Here is a 17418-nt window from a genome sequence, read left to right on the forward strand (position 1 = left end):
GACCCTCTGACAGTGCGCCACTCCCTCAGTACTGACCCTCTGACAGTGCTGCACACCCTCAGTACTGACCCTCTGACAGTGCAGCACTCCCTCAGTACTGACCCTCTGACAGTGCAGCACTCCCTCAGTACTGACCCTCTGACAGTGCGGCACTCCCTCAGTACTAACGCTCTGACAGTGCAGCACTCCCTCAGTACTGACCCACTGACAGTGCAGCACTCCCTCAGTACTGACCCTCTGACAGTGAAGCACTCCCTCAGTACTGACCCTCTGACAGCGCGGCACTCCCTAAGTACTAACGCTCTGACAGTGTGGCATTCTCTCAGTACTGACCCTCTGACAGTGTGGCATTCTCTCAGTACTGACCCTCTGACAGTGCAGCACTCCCTCATTACTGACTCTCTGACAGTGTGGCATTCTCTCAGTACTGACCCTCTGACAGTGTCGCATTCTCTCAGTACTGACTCTCTGACAGTGCAGCACTCCCTCAGTACTGACCCTCTGACAGCGCGGCACTCCCTCAGTACTGACCACTGACAGTGCTGCACTCCCTCAGTACTGACCCACTGACAGTGCAGCACTCCCTCAGTACTGACCCTCTGACAGTGCAGCACTCCCTCAGTACTGACCCTCTGACAGCGCGGCACTCCCTAAGTACTAACGCTCTGACAGTGTGGCATTCTCTCAGTACTGACCCTCTGACAGTGTGGCATTCTCTCAGTACTGACCCTCTGACAGTGCAGCACTTCCTCATTACTGACTCTCTGACAGTGTGGCATTCTCTCAGTACTGACCCTCTGACAGTGTCGCATTCTCTCAGTACTGACTCTCTGACAGTGCAGCACTCCCTCAGTACTGACCCTCTGACAGCGCGGCACTCCCTCAGTACTGACCCACTGACAGTGCAGCACTCCCTCAGTACTGACCCTCTGACAGTGCAGCACTTCCTCAGTACTGACCCACTGACAGTGCAGCACTCCCTCAGTACTGACCCACTGACAGTGCAGCACTCCCTCAGTACTGACCCTCTGACAGTGCAGCACTCCCTCAGTACTGACCCTCTGACAGTGCAGCACTCCCTCAGTACTGACCCTCTGATAGTGCTGCACACCCTCAGTACTGACCCTCTGACAGTGCAGCACTCCCTCAGTACTGACCCTCTGACAGTGCAGCACTCCCTCAGTACTGACCCACTGACAGTGCAGCACTCCCTCAGTACTGACCCTCTGATAGTGCTGCACACCCTCAGTACTGACCCTCTGACAGTGCAGCACTCCCTCAGTACTGACCCTCTGACAGTGCAGCACTCCCTCAGTACTGACCCTCTGACAGTGCAGCACACCCTCAGTACTGACCCTCTGACAGTGCAGCACTCCCTCAGTACTGACCCTCTGACAGTGCAGCACTCCCTCAGTACTGACCCTCTGACAGTGCAGCACTCCCTCAGTACTGACCCTCTGACAGTGCAGCACTCCCTCAGTACTGACCCTCTGACAGTGCAGCACTCCCTCAGTACTGACCCTCTGACAGTGCAGCACTCCCTCAGTACTGACCCTCTGATAGTGCAGCACTCCCTCAGTACTGACCCTCTGACAGTGCAGCACTCCCTCAGTACTGACCCTCTGACAGTGCAGCACTTCCCTCAGTACTGACCCATCTGACAGTGCAGCACTTCCCTCAGTACTGACCCTCTGACAGTGCAGCACTCCCTCAGTACTGACCCTTTGACAAGTGCAGCACTCCCTCAGTACTGACCCTCTGACTAGTGCTGGCATCTCCTCAGTACTGACCCTCTGTACAGTGCAGCACTCCCTCAGTACTGACCCTCTGACAGTGCAGCACTTCCCTCAGTACTGACCCACTGACAGTGCAGCACTTCCCTCAGTACTGACCCTCTGACAGTGCAGCACTCACTCAGCACTGACCCTCTGACAGTGCAGCACTCACTCAGCACTGACCCTCTGACAGTGCTGCACTCCCTCAGTACTGACCCTCTGACAGTGCAGCACTCCCTCAGTACTGACCCTCTGACAGTGCAGCACTCCCTCAGTACTGACCCCTGACAGTGCAGCATTCCCTCAGTACTGACCCTCTGACAGTGCAGCACTCCCTCAGTACTGACCCTCTGACAGTGCAGCACTCCCTCAGTACTGACCCTCTGACAGTGCAGCACTCCCTCAGTACTGACCCTCTGACAGTGCAGCACTCCCTCAGTACTGACCCTCTGACAGTGCAACACTCCCTCAGTACTGACCCTCTGACAGTGCAGCATTCCCTCAGTACTGACCCTCTGACACTGCAGCACTTCCCTCAGTACTGACCCTCTGACAGTGCAGCACTCCCTCAGTACTGACCCTCTGACAGTGCAGCACTCCCTCAGTACTGACCCACTGACAGTGCAGCACTCCCTCAGTACTGACCCTCTGACAGTGCAGCACTTCCTCAGTACTGACCCACTGACAGTGCAGCACTCCCTCAGTACTGACCCACTGACAGTGCAGCACTCCCTCAGTACTGACCCTCTGACAGTGCAGCACTCCCTCAGTACTGACCCTCTGACAGTGCAGCACTCCCTCAGTACTGACCCTCTGATAGTGCTAGCACACCCTCAGTACTGACCCTCTGTACAGTGCAGCACTCCCTCAGTACTGACCCTCTGACAGTGCAGAACTCCCTCAGTACTGACCCTCTGACAGTGCAGCACACCCTCAGTACTGACCCTCTGACAGTGCAGCACTCCCTCAGTACTGACCCTCTGACAGTGCAGCACTCCCTCAGTACTGACCCTCTGACAGTGCAGCACTCCCTCAGTACTGACCCTCTGACATTGCTGCACTCCCTCAGTACTGACCCTCTGACAGTGCAGCACTCCCTCAGTACTGGACCCTCTTGACAGTGCAGCACTCCCTCAGTACTGACCCTCTGACATTGCTGCACTCCCTCAGTACTGACCCTCTGACAGTGCAGCACTCCCTCAGTACTGACCCTCTGACATTGCTGCACTCCCTCAGTACTGACCCTCTGACATTGCTGCACTCCCTCAGTACTGACCCTCTGACAGTGCAGCACTCCCTCAGTACTGACCCTCTGACAGTGCAACACTCCCTCAGTACTGACCCTCTGACAGTGCAGCATTCCCTCAGTACTGACCCTCTGACAGTGCAGCATTCCCTCACTACCGCACTGGAGAATCAACCCGGATTTTTGTGCTCAGGTCCTTGAGTGGAACTGGAACCTTGTGATTGCGAGGTTAGGCTGCTATCAACTAAGCCATGGTTTACAGCACACTGATCAGGATGTTGCACCTCCTAAACCCCAGTGTGTATTTAACACGTATACGATGGAAAAAGTATCACACAAGTTGCTTAATACAATAATAGTTTATTAACAAACGCAGTAGGTTAATATTAATCAATCACATACACATGCAAGTTGAACTCTAAACTAATACACTAAACAACCTTAACTTAACTTCCAGGTAACTGGCAAGTTCAGCCCAGATAAAGCCTTGGGCGGAATTCTCCCGCAATCGGCGGGGCAGCCCGTACCGGCGCCAAGAGCGGCGTGAACCACTCCGGCGTCAGGGCGCCCGGAAGTTGCGGAATCCTCCGAACCTCCGGGGGCTAGGCCGGCGCTGGACGGCTTGGCGCTGCGCCAACTGGTGCCGAAGGGCCTCCGCCGGCCGGCGCAGGTTGGCTTGTGCGCAGGACCACCAGCGTGTTCTGGCGCATGCGCAGAACTGCTGGCCTGAAAGGTGGGACCTGTAAGGAAGGGAGACGGCTTTTGCACTATGTTTATAGTTTCATGTACATTTTGTTGTTGTTAGAATATCGAAAATGCCTCAATAAAATGTTTATTAAAAAAAACGAACCGCTGGCGTGTTTCCTGCGCATACGCAGAGGTTTTCTTCTCCGCACAGGCCATGGCGGAGCCTTACAGAGGCTGGCGTGGAGGGAAAGAGTGTGCCCCGATCGCAGGCCAGGCCACCGGGGCCGGAACCCCCACGCCCCCCCCCCCGAGGACCCCGCTAACCGCCCTCCAAACAAGGTCCCGCCGGTATGGACCATGTCTAATCCACGCCGGCAGGACTGGCCAAAGACGGGCGGCCGCTCGGCCCATCGGGGCCCGGTGAATTGCCGGGGGGGCCCTGCCAGTGGCCCCCGACCGGTGTGGCGCGATTCCCGCCCCCGCCCGAAAATCGGCGCCGGAAAATACGGCAGCCGGCGTCGGAGCGGTGGGGCGGGATTCACGACGACCCCCGGCGATTTTCGGACCCGGCGGGGGTTGGAGAATCCCACCCCTTATCTGTAGTCTTGTAGTCTCGCAATGCTGGAGTTCTTATTGCTGGTCGCCTGTGTCCTCGGCTCTGGTCCCTCTGTGGATGGCGTGGATGGCCTTCTTCTTGGTTGGTGATGGTATCACCGTCGTTGTTGGCTGTCGAAAGCTGCAGTTGAGAGAGCGAATGGTGGGCTGCGCAGCATCTTTAATCGCTGAGATGCTCGCGGTCTTTCTGGGCGGTCCCAGGTGAAGGCCCAATGGATCGATCAGGTCCCGATCATCCTGATCGACTTTAGCCAATTGGGGGCGGACACCTCAATGGTCCCGGTCAGCCATAGCCGTTCGTGCCCGAGGCACGTCAGCCTTCCCAAATAAGGAAAGCAGGCACCACTGAGTCTGACAATTATTGTCAGTTTCTACCTGGAGCCCATTGCTCCGGGATGGCCTTAGAACATAGAACATAGAATTTACAGTGCAGAAAGGAGGCCACCCGGCCCATCGAGTGTGCACTGGCACTTGGAAAGAGCACCCCACCCAAGCTGCACACCTCCATCCTATCCCCGGAACCCAGAAACCCCACCCAACTCCTTTTGGACGCTATTTATCATGGCCAAACGCCCTAACCTGCACATCTTTGGACTGTGGGAGGAAACCGGAGCACCCGAAGGAAACCCACTAGAGACACGGAGAATGTGCAGACTGCGCACAGACAGTGACCCATCGGGGAATCAAACCTGTGACCCTGGCACTGTGAAGCAACCGTGTTAACCACTGTGCTACCGTGCTGCCCTTTTGCTACCATGCTGCCCTTATAATGGCCTTTTTCCTATGTTGGTTTCTGCAGAAGTCTGAGCTGCAGCCATATGTATATTTGCAGGCTACAGCGTGTCTGTGCTCAGGCTTGGCCAAATTTCCCATCTCTCTCTCTGTGGGCGGCCATTTTAGGTGGCTACAGGAACCATAATTGCCTAACTACCTTGGAGGGTTAGGGCAGATGCAGCCAAATGACCATTTTACATCCCATCCATGTTATCATCGGTTGAAGGACTTCTGCAGCAGAGAGCTGGGGCAGGAGTATAGGGGTGGGCCCAGGTGGTCCTGATGATGGAGAGAATGGTGGAGGATATTGTAGATTGGGGCAGCAATTTGCAAGGGAAGGATATTTGAGGAGAAGGGTGATAATGGTCGATAAAGGTAGTGCCTGAGGAGAGACGCCTATTTAGAGTGGAAACTACTATGGCAATGAAAAAAAGGTGATCAAAAGTTTCTCAGAGTAGGTTCGGGAGGGGGGGGAGGGGGAGCAGGATGTGGATCTCATGAACAAGCTGGGCTCAAAAACGACTTGAGGGGAGATAGAGAAACTAGAGTAATATTGAGTTCAGGGCCTGGACTGGGAGGAATATTAGGGGATGTTTAGCTTGATGGACTGTGGAAGAGAGGGACGAAGGTGAGGCGGCCAAATCTTAGCAATAAAAATGTTCATGAGTTCTTTGCACTTTTGATGGCGCGAGGGTGGAAGTGTGGCAGAGGCAGGTTTAATCGCGGCACTAAAGAGGGCGTTCGATAAATAATCAATATGCAGGGGTAGGGAGAAAAGGCAGGGGAATGATACTAAGTCGTGATATTCATTTATCGAGCCGGTGCAGACACGATGGGCCGAACGGCCTCCTTGTGCGCCGTGACAATTCTGTGATTCTTGCCGTGTGCTGGGTAAGGATGCAACAACCCTGAAACTGAGTGTGACTGACAGTCGGCTGTTTGCACTAAGCTCACTCACTGTGACTGCATTGCAGTTACTGGTGCTCATAGAGGACGTGCTGTCACTTCAGGCTGTACAAGTGAAATGGTAGCCTGCACTGCGCCCCCCTCCTCCCCCACCGCCCCCACCCCGAAGATTCATTAACATCTCACGGAAACATTCAGTCATGGAAGTTTTTATATTAACCCACTCATTCTCCACAGATAGTATCCTCTTCCCCTCAGCCGGGTCGCAGCCGCAAAGCAAGTTATTTGTGACTTTGATGAGAGCCATTTTTATACCGTGACAGGGCAGAAACCTGACTGGAGGAATTCAAACATGGAACTGAGGAAAAGATGGGCTGGCATTGGGAGGCAAAACATGTTCCAGGAATCCTGAAAGGAAAGACAGGGCAGTTCACGAGGGCAGAGAGGCAAAGGGTGTATTTTTTTTAACGGAGAGGGTTGTTGACGAGTAAATTTGAAGGTACCTGAGTAGAGGGAACCATTAATAGTATCAGCTAACGTGTGAGTCATGAACAGACATTGGGAGGCCAACAGTTTGGTTGGAAAAGGATCGAGGGAACAGGAAATGGGATAGATTTAGAGAAAGTTGAAAGTTCGGGGCCACAGGTCAGCAGGTTAATTAGGGGGAAAGTTTGACCTGGCGGGCTCGAGAAAAGGAGAGAGTCAACAAAGGCAGGCGATTAGGTTTTTCTAACTTTTGTGACAAAAAAAGACCGTGAGCTCTTCACACTTATTGCCGTAACTGTGGCTAGGGGAGCGGGGGAAATCTGGAGAAGGGAAGCCAGGGTTATCTTACAGTGGTGGCCACTTTTGGAGATGGAAAGGAGGAGCTGATCATGTTTCATCTGGTTAAGGGAGAGGGAGCATTGGAAGGTTGCCTGGCAAAGATGTTCAAATTTGCATCCCTTGACCTGAAGGGGGAAAGCTAGGCGGCGGGATTCTCTGATCCTGAGGCCAAGTGTTGACGCCGTCGTAAACGCCGTCGTGTTTTACAACAGCGTCAACAGGCCCTCTCCCCCCCCCCCCCCCCCCCCGCCCAAGCCAACCCCCCTAGGTGCCCTCTGGCCCCAGGCAACCCATTAGTGGGATGGGGCACACTCCAGTCAACCAGTGCCACCTAGTTGGCTGGGTGAGAGTGTGTGGGGACTGTGATGTGTATATGCGGCTTTCAGTTTGGCAGCCTGTGCTGCGATCCTGTGCCTCACAGGGGGCCAGAACGGCACTGGAGCCACTCACGCAGCTCCAGCTGTCAATACCGGCGTCAAATGGGCACCGCGAGTCTGCGCATGCGTGCAGCGGCCAGCACGAATTTGCGCATGTGTATTACGACCGCCACGAACCCGTGCATGTGCACTAGTTGCCTTTTCTACGCCAACCCCGATGCAACATAGCGGAGTGCTACAGGGACCCGGCATGGAGTAAAATAGGCCCCCACCAGGAGAAGCCGGCCCGCCGATCGGTAGGCCCCAATCGTGGGCCAGGCCACAGCGGAGGCCCAACCCGCGGTCGGATCCCCCCCCCCCCCAACCAGGCCGACCCCGGAAGGATGAACGTCAAGGTCCCGCTGGGTAGGACCACACGTGAACGGCGCCAGTGGGACTCGGCCTATCTTGGTGGCCACTTGCCCCAATGCGCATGGCGGATCACAGGGGGAGGGGGGGGGGGCACGCCGGAGCCAGTGATGCCGATGCTCTGGTGACCGGAGAATCGGTGGACCGGCGTCGGAGCGACTTTGTGTGAATCATGCCCCCCGTGACGATTCCCACCCTAAGTGTTGACACTGAGGATGAATTTGTGGACTTCCACGACAGCAAAACTGGCGCTGCACCAATTCAGCGACTGCTAAGGGACAAGTGCTGGCACCACATGGAACATAATCGATTCCAATGCGGGATTCGCCAGGTCCGTGATTAACACTCGGGAGGCTGCCAAACTGAAAGCCGCATTCGCACATCACAGTCCCCACACACTCTCACCCAGCCAACTGGGTGGCACTGGTTGACCGGAGTGTGCCCCATCCCACTAATGGGTTGCCTGGGGCCAGAGGACACCTAGGGGGGTTGGCCTGGGCGGGGGGGGGGGGGGGGGGACCCATACGACCTGTGGTGCTAGGTTCACTGTGCGAGGTCAGCAGCGTGCACAGCTGCATGGCTGCCTTGCAGGCCGCAGCAATGATATTCCGTGCCCACCCACCCCGACCCCACTGCCCACCTCCTGGCCACGCCCCGCTACTCCCCCAGCCCTGGCAGAAACCCCCTGGTTAGCGGCATGACTGTCAGCAAAATATGGCAATGTTGGACATTTTTTGAACCCCCTCTTTCTCCCTCAGAAGCCATGACACCTGTTTCATGGTTTTTAAACGCACAAGTTAACCTCACCATCGGATAGTCGCCCCTTTGGCCCGCTAATGATATGCCAAGGGTGTTTACTTTATATGTGGAGTGGAACACATTGATGCCGCTGTCGAGGCACCGGAAGATTATGATTTTGGAGTCAAAGCCAATTATCCGGCCAATCACGTTTCGTGATTCTGATGTCAGCCGAAGGCGAATCCCGCCCAAGGGGTTTACCGGGGGAATGACTAGGCTGAGAGAAGGCAATGGGCTTAATTGCTGTGTAGATGATGGGATTTAGCAAATTGGCAGCTGCAGAAAAGTTACGAAGGACTATGAGCCAAAGGTAACTAGCTGGGACTTTGAAGCTGAAGTGGTAGATGACTTGAGGGAAAGTTCTCTCCAGGGTGGACGCAGGATGGAGTGGAGTGGAAGCAGGAAACATAATATGGACAGCGAGCAATGCAAGGAAATTATGAGGGACTGCCTTGCGGTTTCCATGGTAGCAGCAAGGCCACAGGGCTAGCAAGATTGAGGGGGTCTCTGGTAAGAGAGTTGACATATCTAGAGATTTTTCTACAAACATTTAGGGAGAAGAGGATGACACGGGAACTCATGGAAGAGAGAGAGAAAGACTGAGACAAAGGTTGAAATAACTGAGGATTAGGAGTTGATGCAGAAACTGAGGAAAGAGAACAGTGAAGTTGGTCTGAATGTTCATCCTCAGGGAGGTTGGTGGGAGTTAGAAAAATTCTTGGCTTGGCCTGACTGCCTTGGGAAAAGTGCAGGATCTTCATTGTTGGGGTGTGGGGCTAGAGTTGTTTTGTGCCAGTTTACACGGAAAAAAGTTGCTGCTCTAAAAACCTGCCTCGCCAACGCCAGGCTACAGCATTGAACCACTATGCAATGTATGGAACCAATGAACCCTATAACGACAGTAGGTTGTGTAAAAAAAGTTTTAAGAAAAGTAATTAATTGACAATCTTTTACCATGATCAATAAAAGTCATTTCACTTAGAAGGCAATGAAAGTGTTAACATCCAGATCCTTAAAAGTATCAATAGTAAAAGGCACAATCCCTTGAAACCACTTAACCTTGTGTAAATAAACATTGTGCAGACTGCAGAGATCAGAGAACCTGGCCCCCCCCCCCCATCCCACAGGGTCGGGGAATCGCTCAGGGGAGGCGTAAATCCCAGCCCCACCGTGGCCGGAATTCTCCGCCACCCGGGAATCGGCGGTGGCAGGAATCGCACCGGTCGGCGGGCCCCCCGCGGCAATTCTCCGGCCCGCGCTGGGCGTAAGTCCGCCGCTGTCAGGCCTCTCCCGCCGACGTGTTTTAAACCACCTCTGGTGCCTGCGGGAGCAGGCGGCGGGAGTGGGCCCCAGGGTCCTGTTGGAGGGCGGAGCGATCTGACCCCGGGGGGTGCCCCCACGGTGGCCTGGCCCGCGATCGGAGCCTACCGATCGGCGGCGGGCCTGTGCCGTGGGGGCACTCTTTTTCTTCCGCCGCTGCCACGGCCTCCACCATGGCAGAGGCGGAAGAGACCCCCTCCACCGCGCATGCGCCGGGGTGACGTCAGTGGCCGCTGACGCTCCGGCGCATGCGCGGACTCACGACGACTGGCAAAGGCCTTTCGGCCAGCCGTTCGCGTCGGTCGGCGGGGCACCAAAGGCCGTTCGCATCGGTCGGCAGAGCGGGAGGCACTCATGCATGGGCCTAGCCCCTAAAGGTGTGGAGAATTCCGCACCTTTGGGGAGGCACGACGCCGGAGTGGTTCTCGCCACTCCGGTACGCCGGGACCCCCCGCCCCGCCGGGTAGGGGAGAATCCCGGCCCTGATTCTTGTGAGATCATTTGAGAATGTGGCTGTTATGGTAGAAAAGCTGCCATTGTGTACGTCAGATCTGAGTTTTTGGTGCGAGGATGAGGTGAGAACTATCAAACGAAGTGCAATGTACTGATTGGAGCAGATTGCAATTTGCTGAGGAGGAATTGGTGGGTGTGTCACATTTAAAGAGGCCACGAGTGGTGGGTCCACCCTCTCCCTCCCCTAGAGTTGCCAACCATCCAGGATGGGCCTGATGTCTCCCTGAATTGAAGACTGATTTCCAGGACACTGCTATGTGCAACCCTGGAGAAAAATTCTAGGGACATTAACAACAGTTGTTGTTTTGTCATTTCCTTCGAATTTCTTTCTTTCCCAGATATGGAAATATTTAAAATGGGGATCAAAGAGTTTTTGATTGATTATTGAGTGTTGTGTGGGGCTGGTCATGGGGTGAAACCTCCAGGAATACATTTAATCACGGTTGGTAACCCTACAACTCCACCAGATGCCACCAGAGATTTTCAGCCAATGAGCATCATGGGTAGCACTATCTGCATGAAATAATCATTTTAATAGAACAGGCAGTAGGTTAGTTACACACCACACCACCTACATTTTCCAATTGTTCTCGGTCTGAGTTCCTTGTCTTTTCTGATTTTGGGTCAACTACACAATGGAATGTGCATCTGGGTTGGGGTGCTCTTTCGGAGGGTCGGCGCAGACTTGGTGAGCCAAATGGCGTCCTTCTGCACTGCAGGGATTATAAGATTCTATGAACTGAAGATAAAAAAAAGAACTTGCATCCCGACAGAGCCTTTTGAAACCGAAGACTTCAGGTGTGGATTTAAAGGAAACGTGGTACGAAGTAATGCACAGCAAGATCCCTAGGCGCAACAATGTCCTTTGTGAAGTTCTTCTCTCATCTCCACTCCAGCCCATTAGCACGAGTCACATATTATTTCCTGTCTCGCTTCATCCAGTATTCTAACAAAATGGAATACGATTTCATCCGTCAATCGTGATCGCCTGCCAGTTATTTTTATAGATTTCCAGATGGAGAAACCTTTTCATCAGCACCGAATGATTAGTGGATTAGACAGAACACATCCATTGACAACAAAAGGATTTGACTTCTCTAAATTAGCAAGGCCAACTACAGTAAAAAAAAATATTGGTTCTCAGCAGCAATGGGACAGACTGGATTTCTTGGATTAATATTAAAGACACAAGCCTGAAATGATCACTGCAAAATTGATTGAAATAGATTCCAGTGACGCTTTAGGTCATGCAGCTCAGGCTTGTTGAAACGTTTCTGATCGATTGAAAGGGGTAATGTTTGCCAGCAACCTCCAATTGTCCAAATCCAACTGCACATTTCTGCATTGCCAAACTTGGTGATTGCTGCATCTCAGTATGAACTGTATCATAACAAACACTTCAGCATTTCACAGCTGGTATGAACTATGCAACTTGCAAGATAGCTACAACCATCTACTCACTCATTTATTCACTGAATATAAATTATTTCTCTCACTTATTGCTTTAAGTACATCTAAATGTTCTCATATATCTCATTCACTCAAACAGTACTCCAAATGTAAGTAATTTCACCCATCTCATAGACTCATAGAATCCCTACAGTGCAGAAAGAGGCCATTTGGTCCATCGAGTCTGCACCGACCCTGCAAAAGAACATTCTACCGATGTCCACTCACCTGACCATCCTGCCCTATCCCCGTAACCCTGCAACATAACCTGCACATCCCTGGACACTAAGGGGCAATTTAGCATGGCTAACCCACCTAACCTGCACATCTTTGGACTGTGGGAGGAAACCGGAGGAAACCCATGCAGACATGGGGAGAACATGCAAACTCCACACGACAGTCACCCAAGGCCGAAAAAGAACCCGGTGTGATGATATGCATTAAGCAGTTCTGCACGACCTCCAACCACAAGGTGGCAGTGCAAACCCGCCACATGATCCCGTGGCTGGGGAGTTGGGAGTAGGTCATGTTGGAGGATAGACGTATTTTGCAGTAACTGTACAATAGTTAATTGGTGTTAATAGTTTATTATTTTATTTATCCTAGTTACCTTTATCATGCAGTTGTTTCACAATAAATTATTTAAACAAGATGTTCTGTAGTTCATCATTCACTTTGACCACTCTGTAGAACATGATACCGGATCCCTGATACCACTGCTAACCATTGTGCCACTGTGCCGCCCATCTATGGGTTCATTTTCTTCATATGTCTCCTAAATATGATTCATTATAATCACCTAATATCCAAAATGCAGTTTTCAATTACTCCCAGTAAACTGTATGTAATTCACTACCTTGTTGTCTCTTACCATTTGTACAACCCAATGACAGTTTTTAACAATTAATTCAAAGGATGTGAGCCAACATCACTGGTTAGGTCAGCATTTATTGCCCATCCCTACTGGCCCTTAAGAAGGTGGTGGTGAGCCATCTTCTTGACCAGCTGCAGTCCATGTGGTGTAGGTACACCCGCTGTGCTGTTAGGGAGAGAAGTCCAGGAATTTGACCAGCAACAGTGAAGGAATGGTGATGTATTTCGAAGTCAGGATGATGAGTGACTTGGAGGGTGGTGTTTGTGGAAGGGGTGCTAATCAAGTGGACTGCTGTGTCCTGGATGGTGTCGAGCGTCTTGAGTGTTGTTGGAGCTTCACTCGTCCAGCCAAGTGGAGAGTATTCCATCCAGACTTTGAGCAGATCAGGAGGTGAGTTACTCGCTGCAGGATTCCGAGCCTCTGACCTGCTCTGGTAACCGCAGTATTTATATGGCTAGTCCAGTTCCGGTAGGCAACTCCCAGAAGTTAATTGTGGGGGATTCAGCGATGGTAATTGCTGAATGTCAAGCGGCAATGGTTAGATTCTCTCTCGTAGGAGATGGTCATTGCCTTGCACTTGTTAGTGCAAATGTTGCTTGCCACTTGTCAGCCCAGGCCTGAATATTGTCTAGATCTTGTTGCATATTAACATTAACTGCTTTACTATGTGAGGAGTCATAGAACATAGAACAGTACAGCACAGAACAGGCCCTTCGGCCCTCGATGTTGTGCCGAGCAATGATCACCCCACTTAAACCCACGTAACCCGTATCCCAACAATCCCCCCATTAACCTTACACTACGGGCAATTTAGCATGGCCAATCCACCTAACCCGCACATCTTTGGACTGTGGGAGGAAACCGGAGCACCCGGAGGAAACCCACGCACACACGGGGAGGATGTGCAGACTCCACACAGACAGTGACCCAGCCGGGAATCGAACCTGGGACCCTGGAGCTGTGAAGCATTGATGCTAACCACCATGCTACCGTGAGGCCCAATGAGTCATGAATGGTGTGTCATGTGGATATACCTTTAAGAAATTGTGTTTATCAAATAGCTGCAGGGATGCCAGTGTGTGGGTGGTGCTGGGCTGTCTGTCTGTTTTTTTACTTTTGTTTTGAGCTGAAAAGCTGCTTGTGGCTCTGTTTTTGGTTTTGTTTTCAGAGTTGGAGAGCTGTGTTCAAAGCAAGCAGGTGTGTGATCTCTCTCTCTACAAGCTAAAGAATGTCTTCAGCGGGACTTCCGGGTGCGGCTATGACTAGCTAAGTCGCACACTTGGAAGCTCCTGCGACAAAGGTGTTTTCGGGCCAACTGGAGGGCCCCAAAGGTGCAGTAAAGACGAATCCCGGTGGGGGAAGGTCCCCTGAGGAGAATTAGACCGATTTTATGGTCGGTACCCGGAGTGGAGCGGCAAGAAAAACGGCAGCAGCTCCCCAAAAAAAGCGGGGGAAGAAAATCAAAATGGCGGCCGGCGGCGCACCGGAGGAGTGGAAGAAATGGGCGGAGGAGCAGCAGGCCGCTCTCCTCCGTTTTTTCACGGAGATGAAAGTGGAGCTCTTAGAGTCCATGAACGCGACGGCCACCAGGTTGGTGGGAGCCCAGGCGATCCAAGAGGCGTCGATTAAAGAGCTGCAGCAGGAGATGACCGCGAGGGAGGAGGAGGCCACAGTCATCGGGGCAAAGGTGGAGGTGCACGAGGCACTCCACATGAAGTGGCAGAGCCGCTTCGAGGAGCTGGACACTCGGATGAGGAGGAAAAATTTGAGGATCCTGGGCCTGGAAGAAGGCCTGGAGGGGTCGGATCTCCCGGGATATGTGGCGGAGATGTTGAGCTCCCTGATGGGGGAAGGGGCCGGTCCGGCGCCCCTGGAACTGGAAGAGGCATACCGGGTCATGGCCAGGAGGCCTAGGGCAAACGAGCCCCCGAGGGCGGTGCTGGTGCGGTTCCAGCGGCTAAGTGATCGAGAGAAAGTCCTGAGGTGGGCAAAAAGGGAGAAAAGCAGCAAGTGGCAGAACTCGACGGTAAGGGTGTACCAGGACTGGAGTGCGGAGGTGGCAAAGCGGCGGGCCCGGTACAACCGGACAAAGGCGGTGCTACACGCGAAAAAGATCAAATTTGGAATGCTGCAGCCGGCGCGCTTGTGGGTCACCTACAAGGACCAACATCATTATTTCGAGTCCCCAGAGGAGGCCTGGACCTTTGTACAAGAGGGAAAGTTGGACACGAACTAAAACCTGGGAGCACCGGCGGTCGTAGCCGCCTGGGGACTCTTGATTGAGCAAGTGGCCCTTTTTTCTTTTTCAGGCCAGGTCGGAACTGGGTAACAGTTTCGTGGATTGTTTGGGGTGTTTTTTCTCGAACGGTTGACTTTTCTGAATATCTTGAAGGTTCCGAGTTGTTGGGTGTTTCTGTATATTTGAACTGTTGAAATCTCTATTGTGGGACGTTGGCTTCTTATGGGGTGTTTCTTCCCGTTTCCAATTTCCCTTAGTTATTTACCCCTTTTACCCTTTTCCTTTGGGTGCTTGGGGGTTTTTTTTTGTTCTTTCTTTCTTTTCGGGTTATGGTTATCTGCGGTTATTTATACTGTTTGATGGAGGGTGATGGTTGAGCACACTGTTAGTTGATAGCTAGTTAAGTATTTTGTTATTTAAGTATGTAGTTAAGTATTTATGTATTTATTTGCCATTGGGTATATATATCGTTACGTTGGGGAGACGGGACGGGGGGGAGCGGGTTGATTATGCGGGTCTTTCTCTGGGGTTTTAAGGGGATCTTTCACGGGCGCAGACGGGGTGAACCGGGAGGAGTCGGAATGTGGCAGGAGCAGCCGGGTCAGCGGAGACCAGCTGACTCTCGGGAGTACGATGTTGGGTACATCGCGGCTAGGAGGGGTCCTAGCCAGGGGGGGGGGGGGGGGGGGGGGGGAAGGGGGGGGGGGGGGAAGGGGGGGGGGGAAGGGGGGGGGCTGGGGGGGGACACCGGGTTGCTGCTGGAAAGACCAGGGACGAGAAGGGGAGAGCCGGGGGGGTGGGGGGGGGGCCATCGCTATGGGAAGCGGGTCAGAAAAGGAGGGATGACCCGGGGCGAGCAAGGGACAAGACATGGCTAATCGACAGGGAGTAGGGACGGGTCGCTCAGCGATCCGATTGATCACGTGGAACGTAAGGGGGCTGAATGGGCCGGTTAAAAGATCAAGGGTCTTCTCACACCTGAAGGGACTGAAGGCTGATGTAGCAATGCTGCAGGAGACTCATTTGAGGGTAGCAGATCAGGTCCGCCTGAGAAGGGGGTGGGTGGGACAGGTGTTCCACTCAGGCTTGGATATCAAGAACCGGGGGGTGGCGATTTTGGTGGGAAAGAGAGTGTCGTTTGTGGCGGCAGAGGTGGTGGCAGATAAGGAGGGCAGGTATGTGATGGTGAGGGGTAGGTTGCAGGGAGAGAATGTGGTACTGGTAAATGTGTATGCCCCGAACTGGGACGACGCGGGTTTTATGAGGCGCCTGCTGGGCCTCATCCCGGGACTGGAGGCAGGGGGCCTGATCATGGGAGGGGACTTTAATACGGTGTTAGACCCTGGGCTGGATAGATCGAGTTCCAGGACGAATAGGAGGCCGGCAGCGGCAGAGGTGTTAAGGAGGTTCATGGAGCAGATGGGAGGGGTAGACCCATGGAGATTTGGTAGGCCTAGGGCAAGGGAGTATTCTTTTTTCTCCCACGTCCACAGAGTGTACTCTAGGATCGATTTTTTCGTATTGAACAGGGGGCTGATACCGAGAGTGCAGGACACGGAGTACTCGGCCATTGCGATATCGGACCATGCACCACATTGGGTGGACGTGGACATGGGGGAGGCGCGGGATCAACGCCCGTTGTGACGCCTGGATGTAGGGCTGTTGGCGGACGAAGAGGTGTGCAGAAGGGTGAGAACGGGCATTGAGAACTATCTGGGTACGAATGACACAGGTGAGGTGCAGGTGGGGACGGTCTGGGAGGCCTTGAAAGCAGTGATTAGAGGAGAGCTGATCTCCATAAGGGTACACAGAGAGAGGAAGGAGAGGCAGGAAAGGGAGAGGCTGGTGGGGGAGCTCCTAGAAGTAGATAGGAAATATGCGGCGGCACCAGAGGAGGGGCTATTAAGGGAGCGGCGTAGCTTGCAGGCCAGGTTCGACCTACTGACCACTAGGAAGGCGGAAATGCAGTGGAGAAGGGCGCAGGGTGCGGCGTATGAGTACGGGGAAAAGGCAAGCAGGATGCTGGCACACCAGCTTCGTAAGCGAGATGCAGCCAGAGAGATTGGGGGAGTGAGAGAGAGGGGTGGGGACGTAGTGCAGAAGGGGCAAGAGGTGAATAGGGTCTTTAGGGACTTCTATAGGGAATTGTATAGGTCTGAACCGCCGAAGAGGAGAGGGGGAATGAAGAACTTTCTCGACAAATTGGGGTTCCCAAAGGTACAGGAGGAGCTGGTAGAAGGGTTGGGGGCGCCGATAGAGCTGCAGGAGCTAATTAAAGGGATAGGCCAGATGCAGGCGGGGAAGGCGCCGGGGCCGGATGGGTTCCCGGTGGAGTTTTACAGGAAATTTGTGGACTTGGTGGTTCCAGTGCTGGTGAGAGCCTTTAATGAGGCGCGCGAGGGGGGGGTTCTGCCCCCAACAATGTCGCAGGCCCTGATCTCCTTGATTTTGAAGCGGGACAAGGACCCGGTCCAGTGCGGGTCCTACAGGCCCATCTCCCTCCTAATTGTTGACGCCAAGCTGTTAGCAAAGGTCCTGGCAACCAGGATAGAGGACTGTGTGCCAGGGGTAGTCCATGAAGACCAGACGGGGTTCGTGAAGGGACGCCAACT

Source organism: Scyliorhinus canicula, chromosome 12 (assembly GCF_902713615.1).
Source record: "Scyliorhinus canicula chromosome 12, sScyCan1.1, whole genome shotgun sequence".
Classification (NCBI taxonomy): domain Eukaryota; kingdom Metazoa; phylum Chordata; class Chondrichthyes; order Carcharhiniformes; family Scyliorhinidae; genus Scyliorhinus; species Scyliorhinus canicula.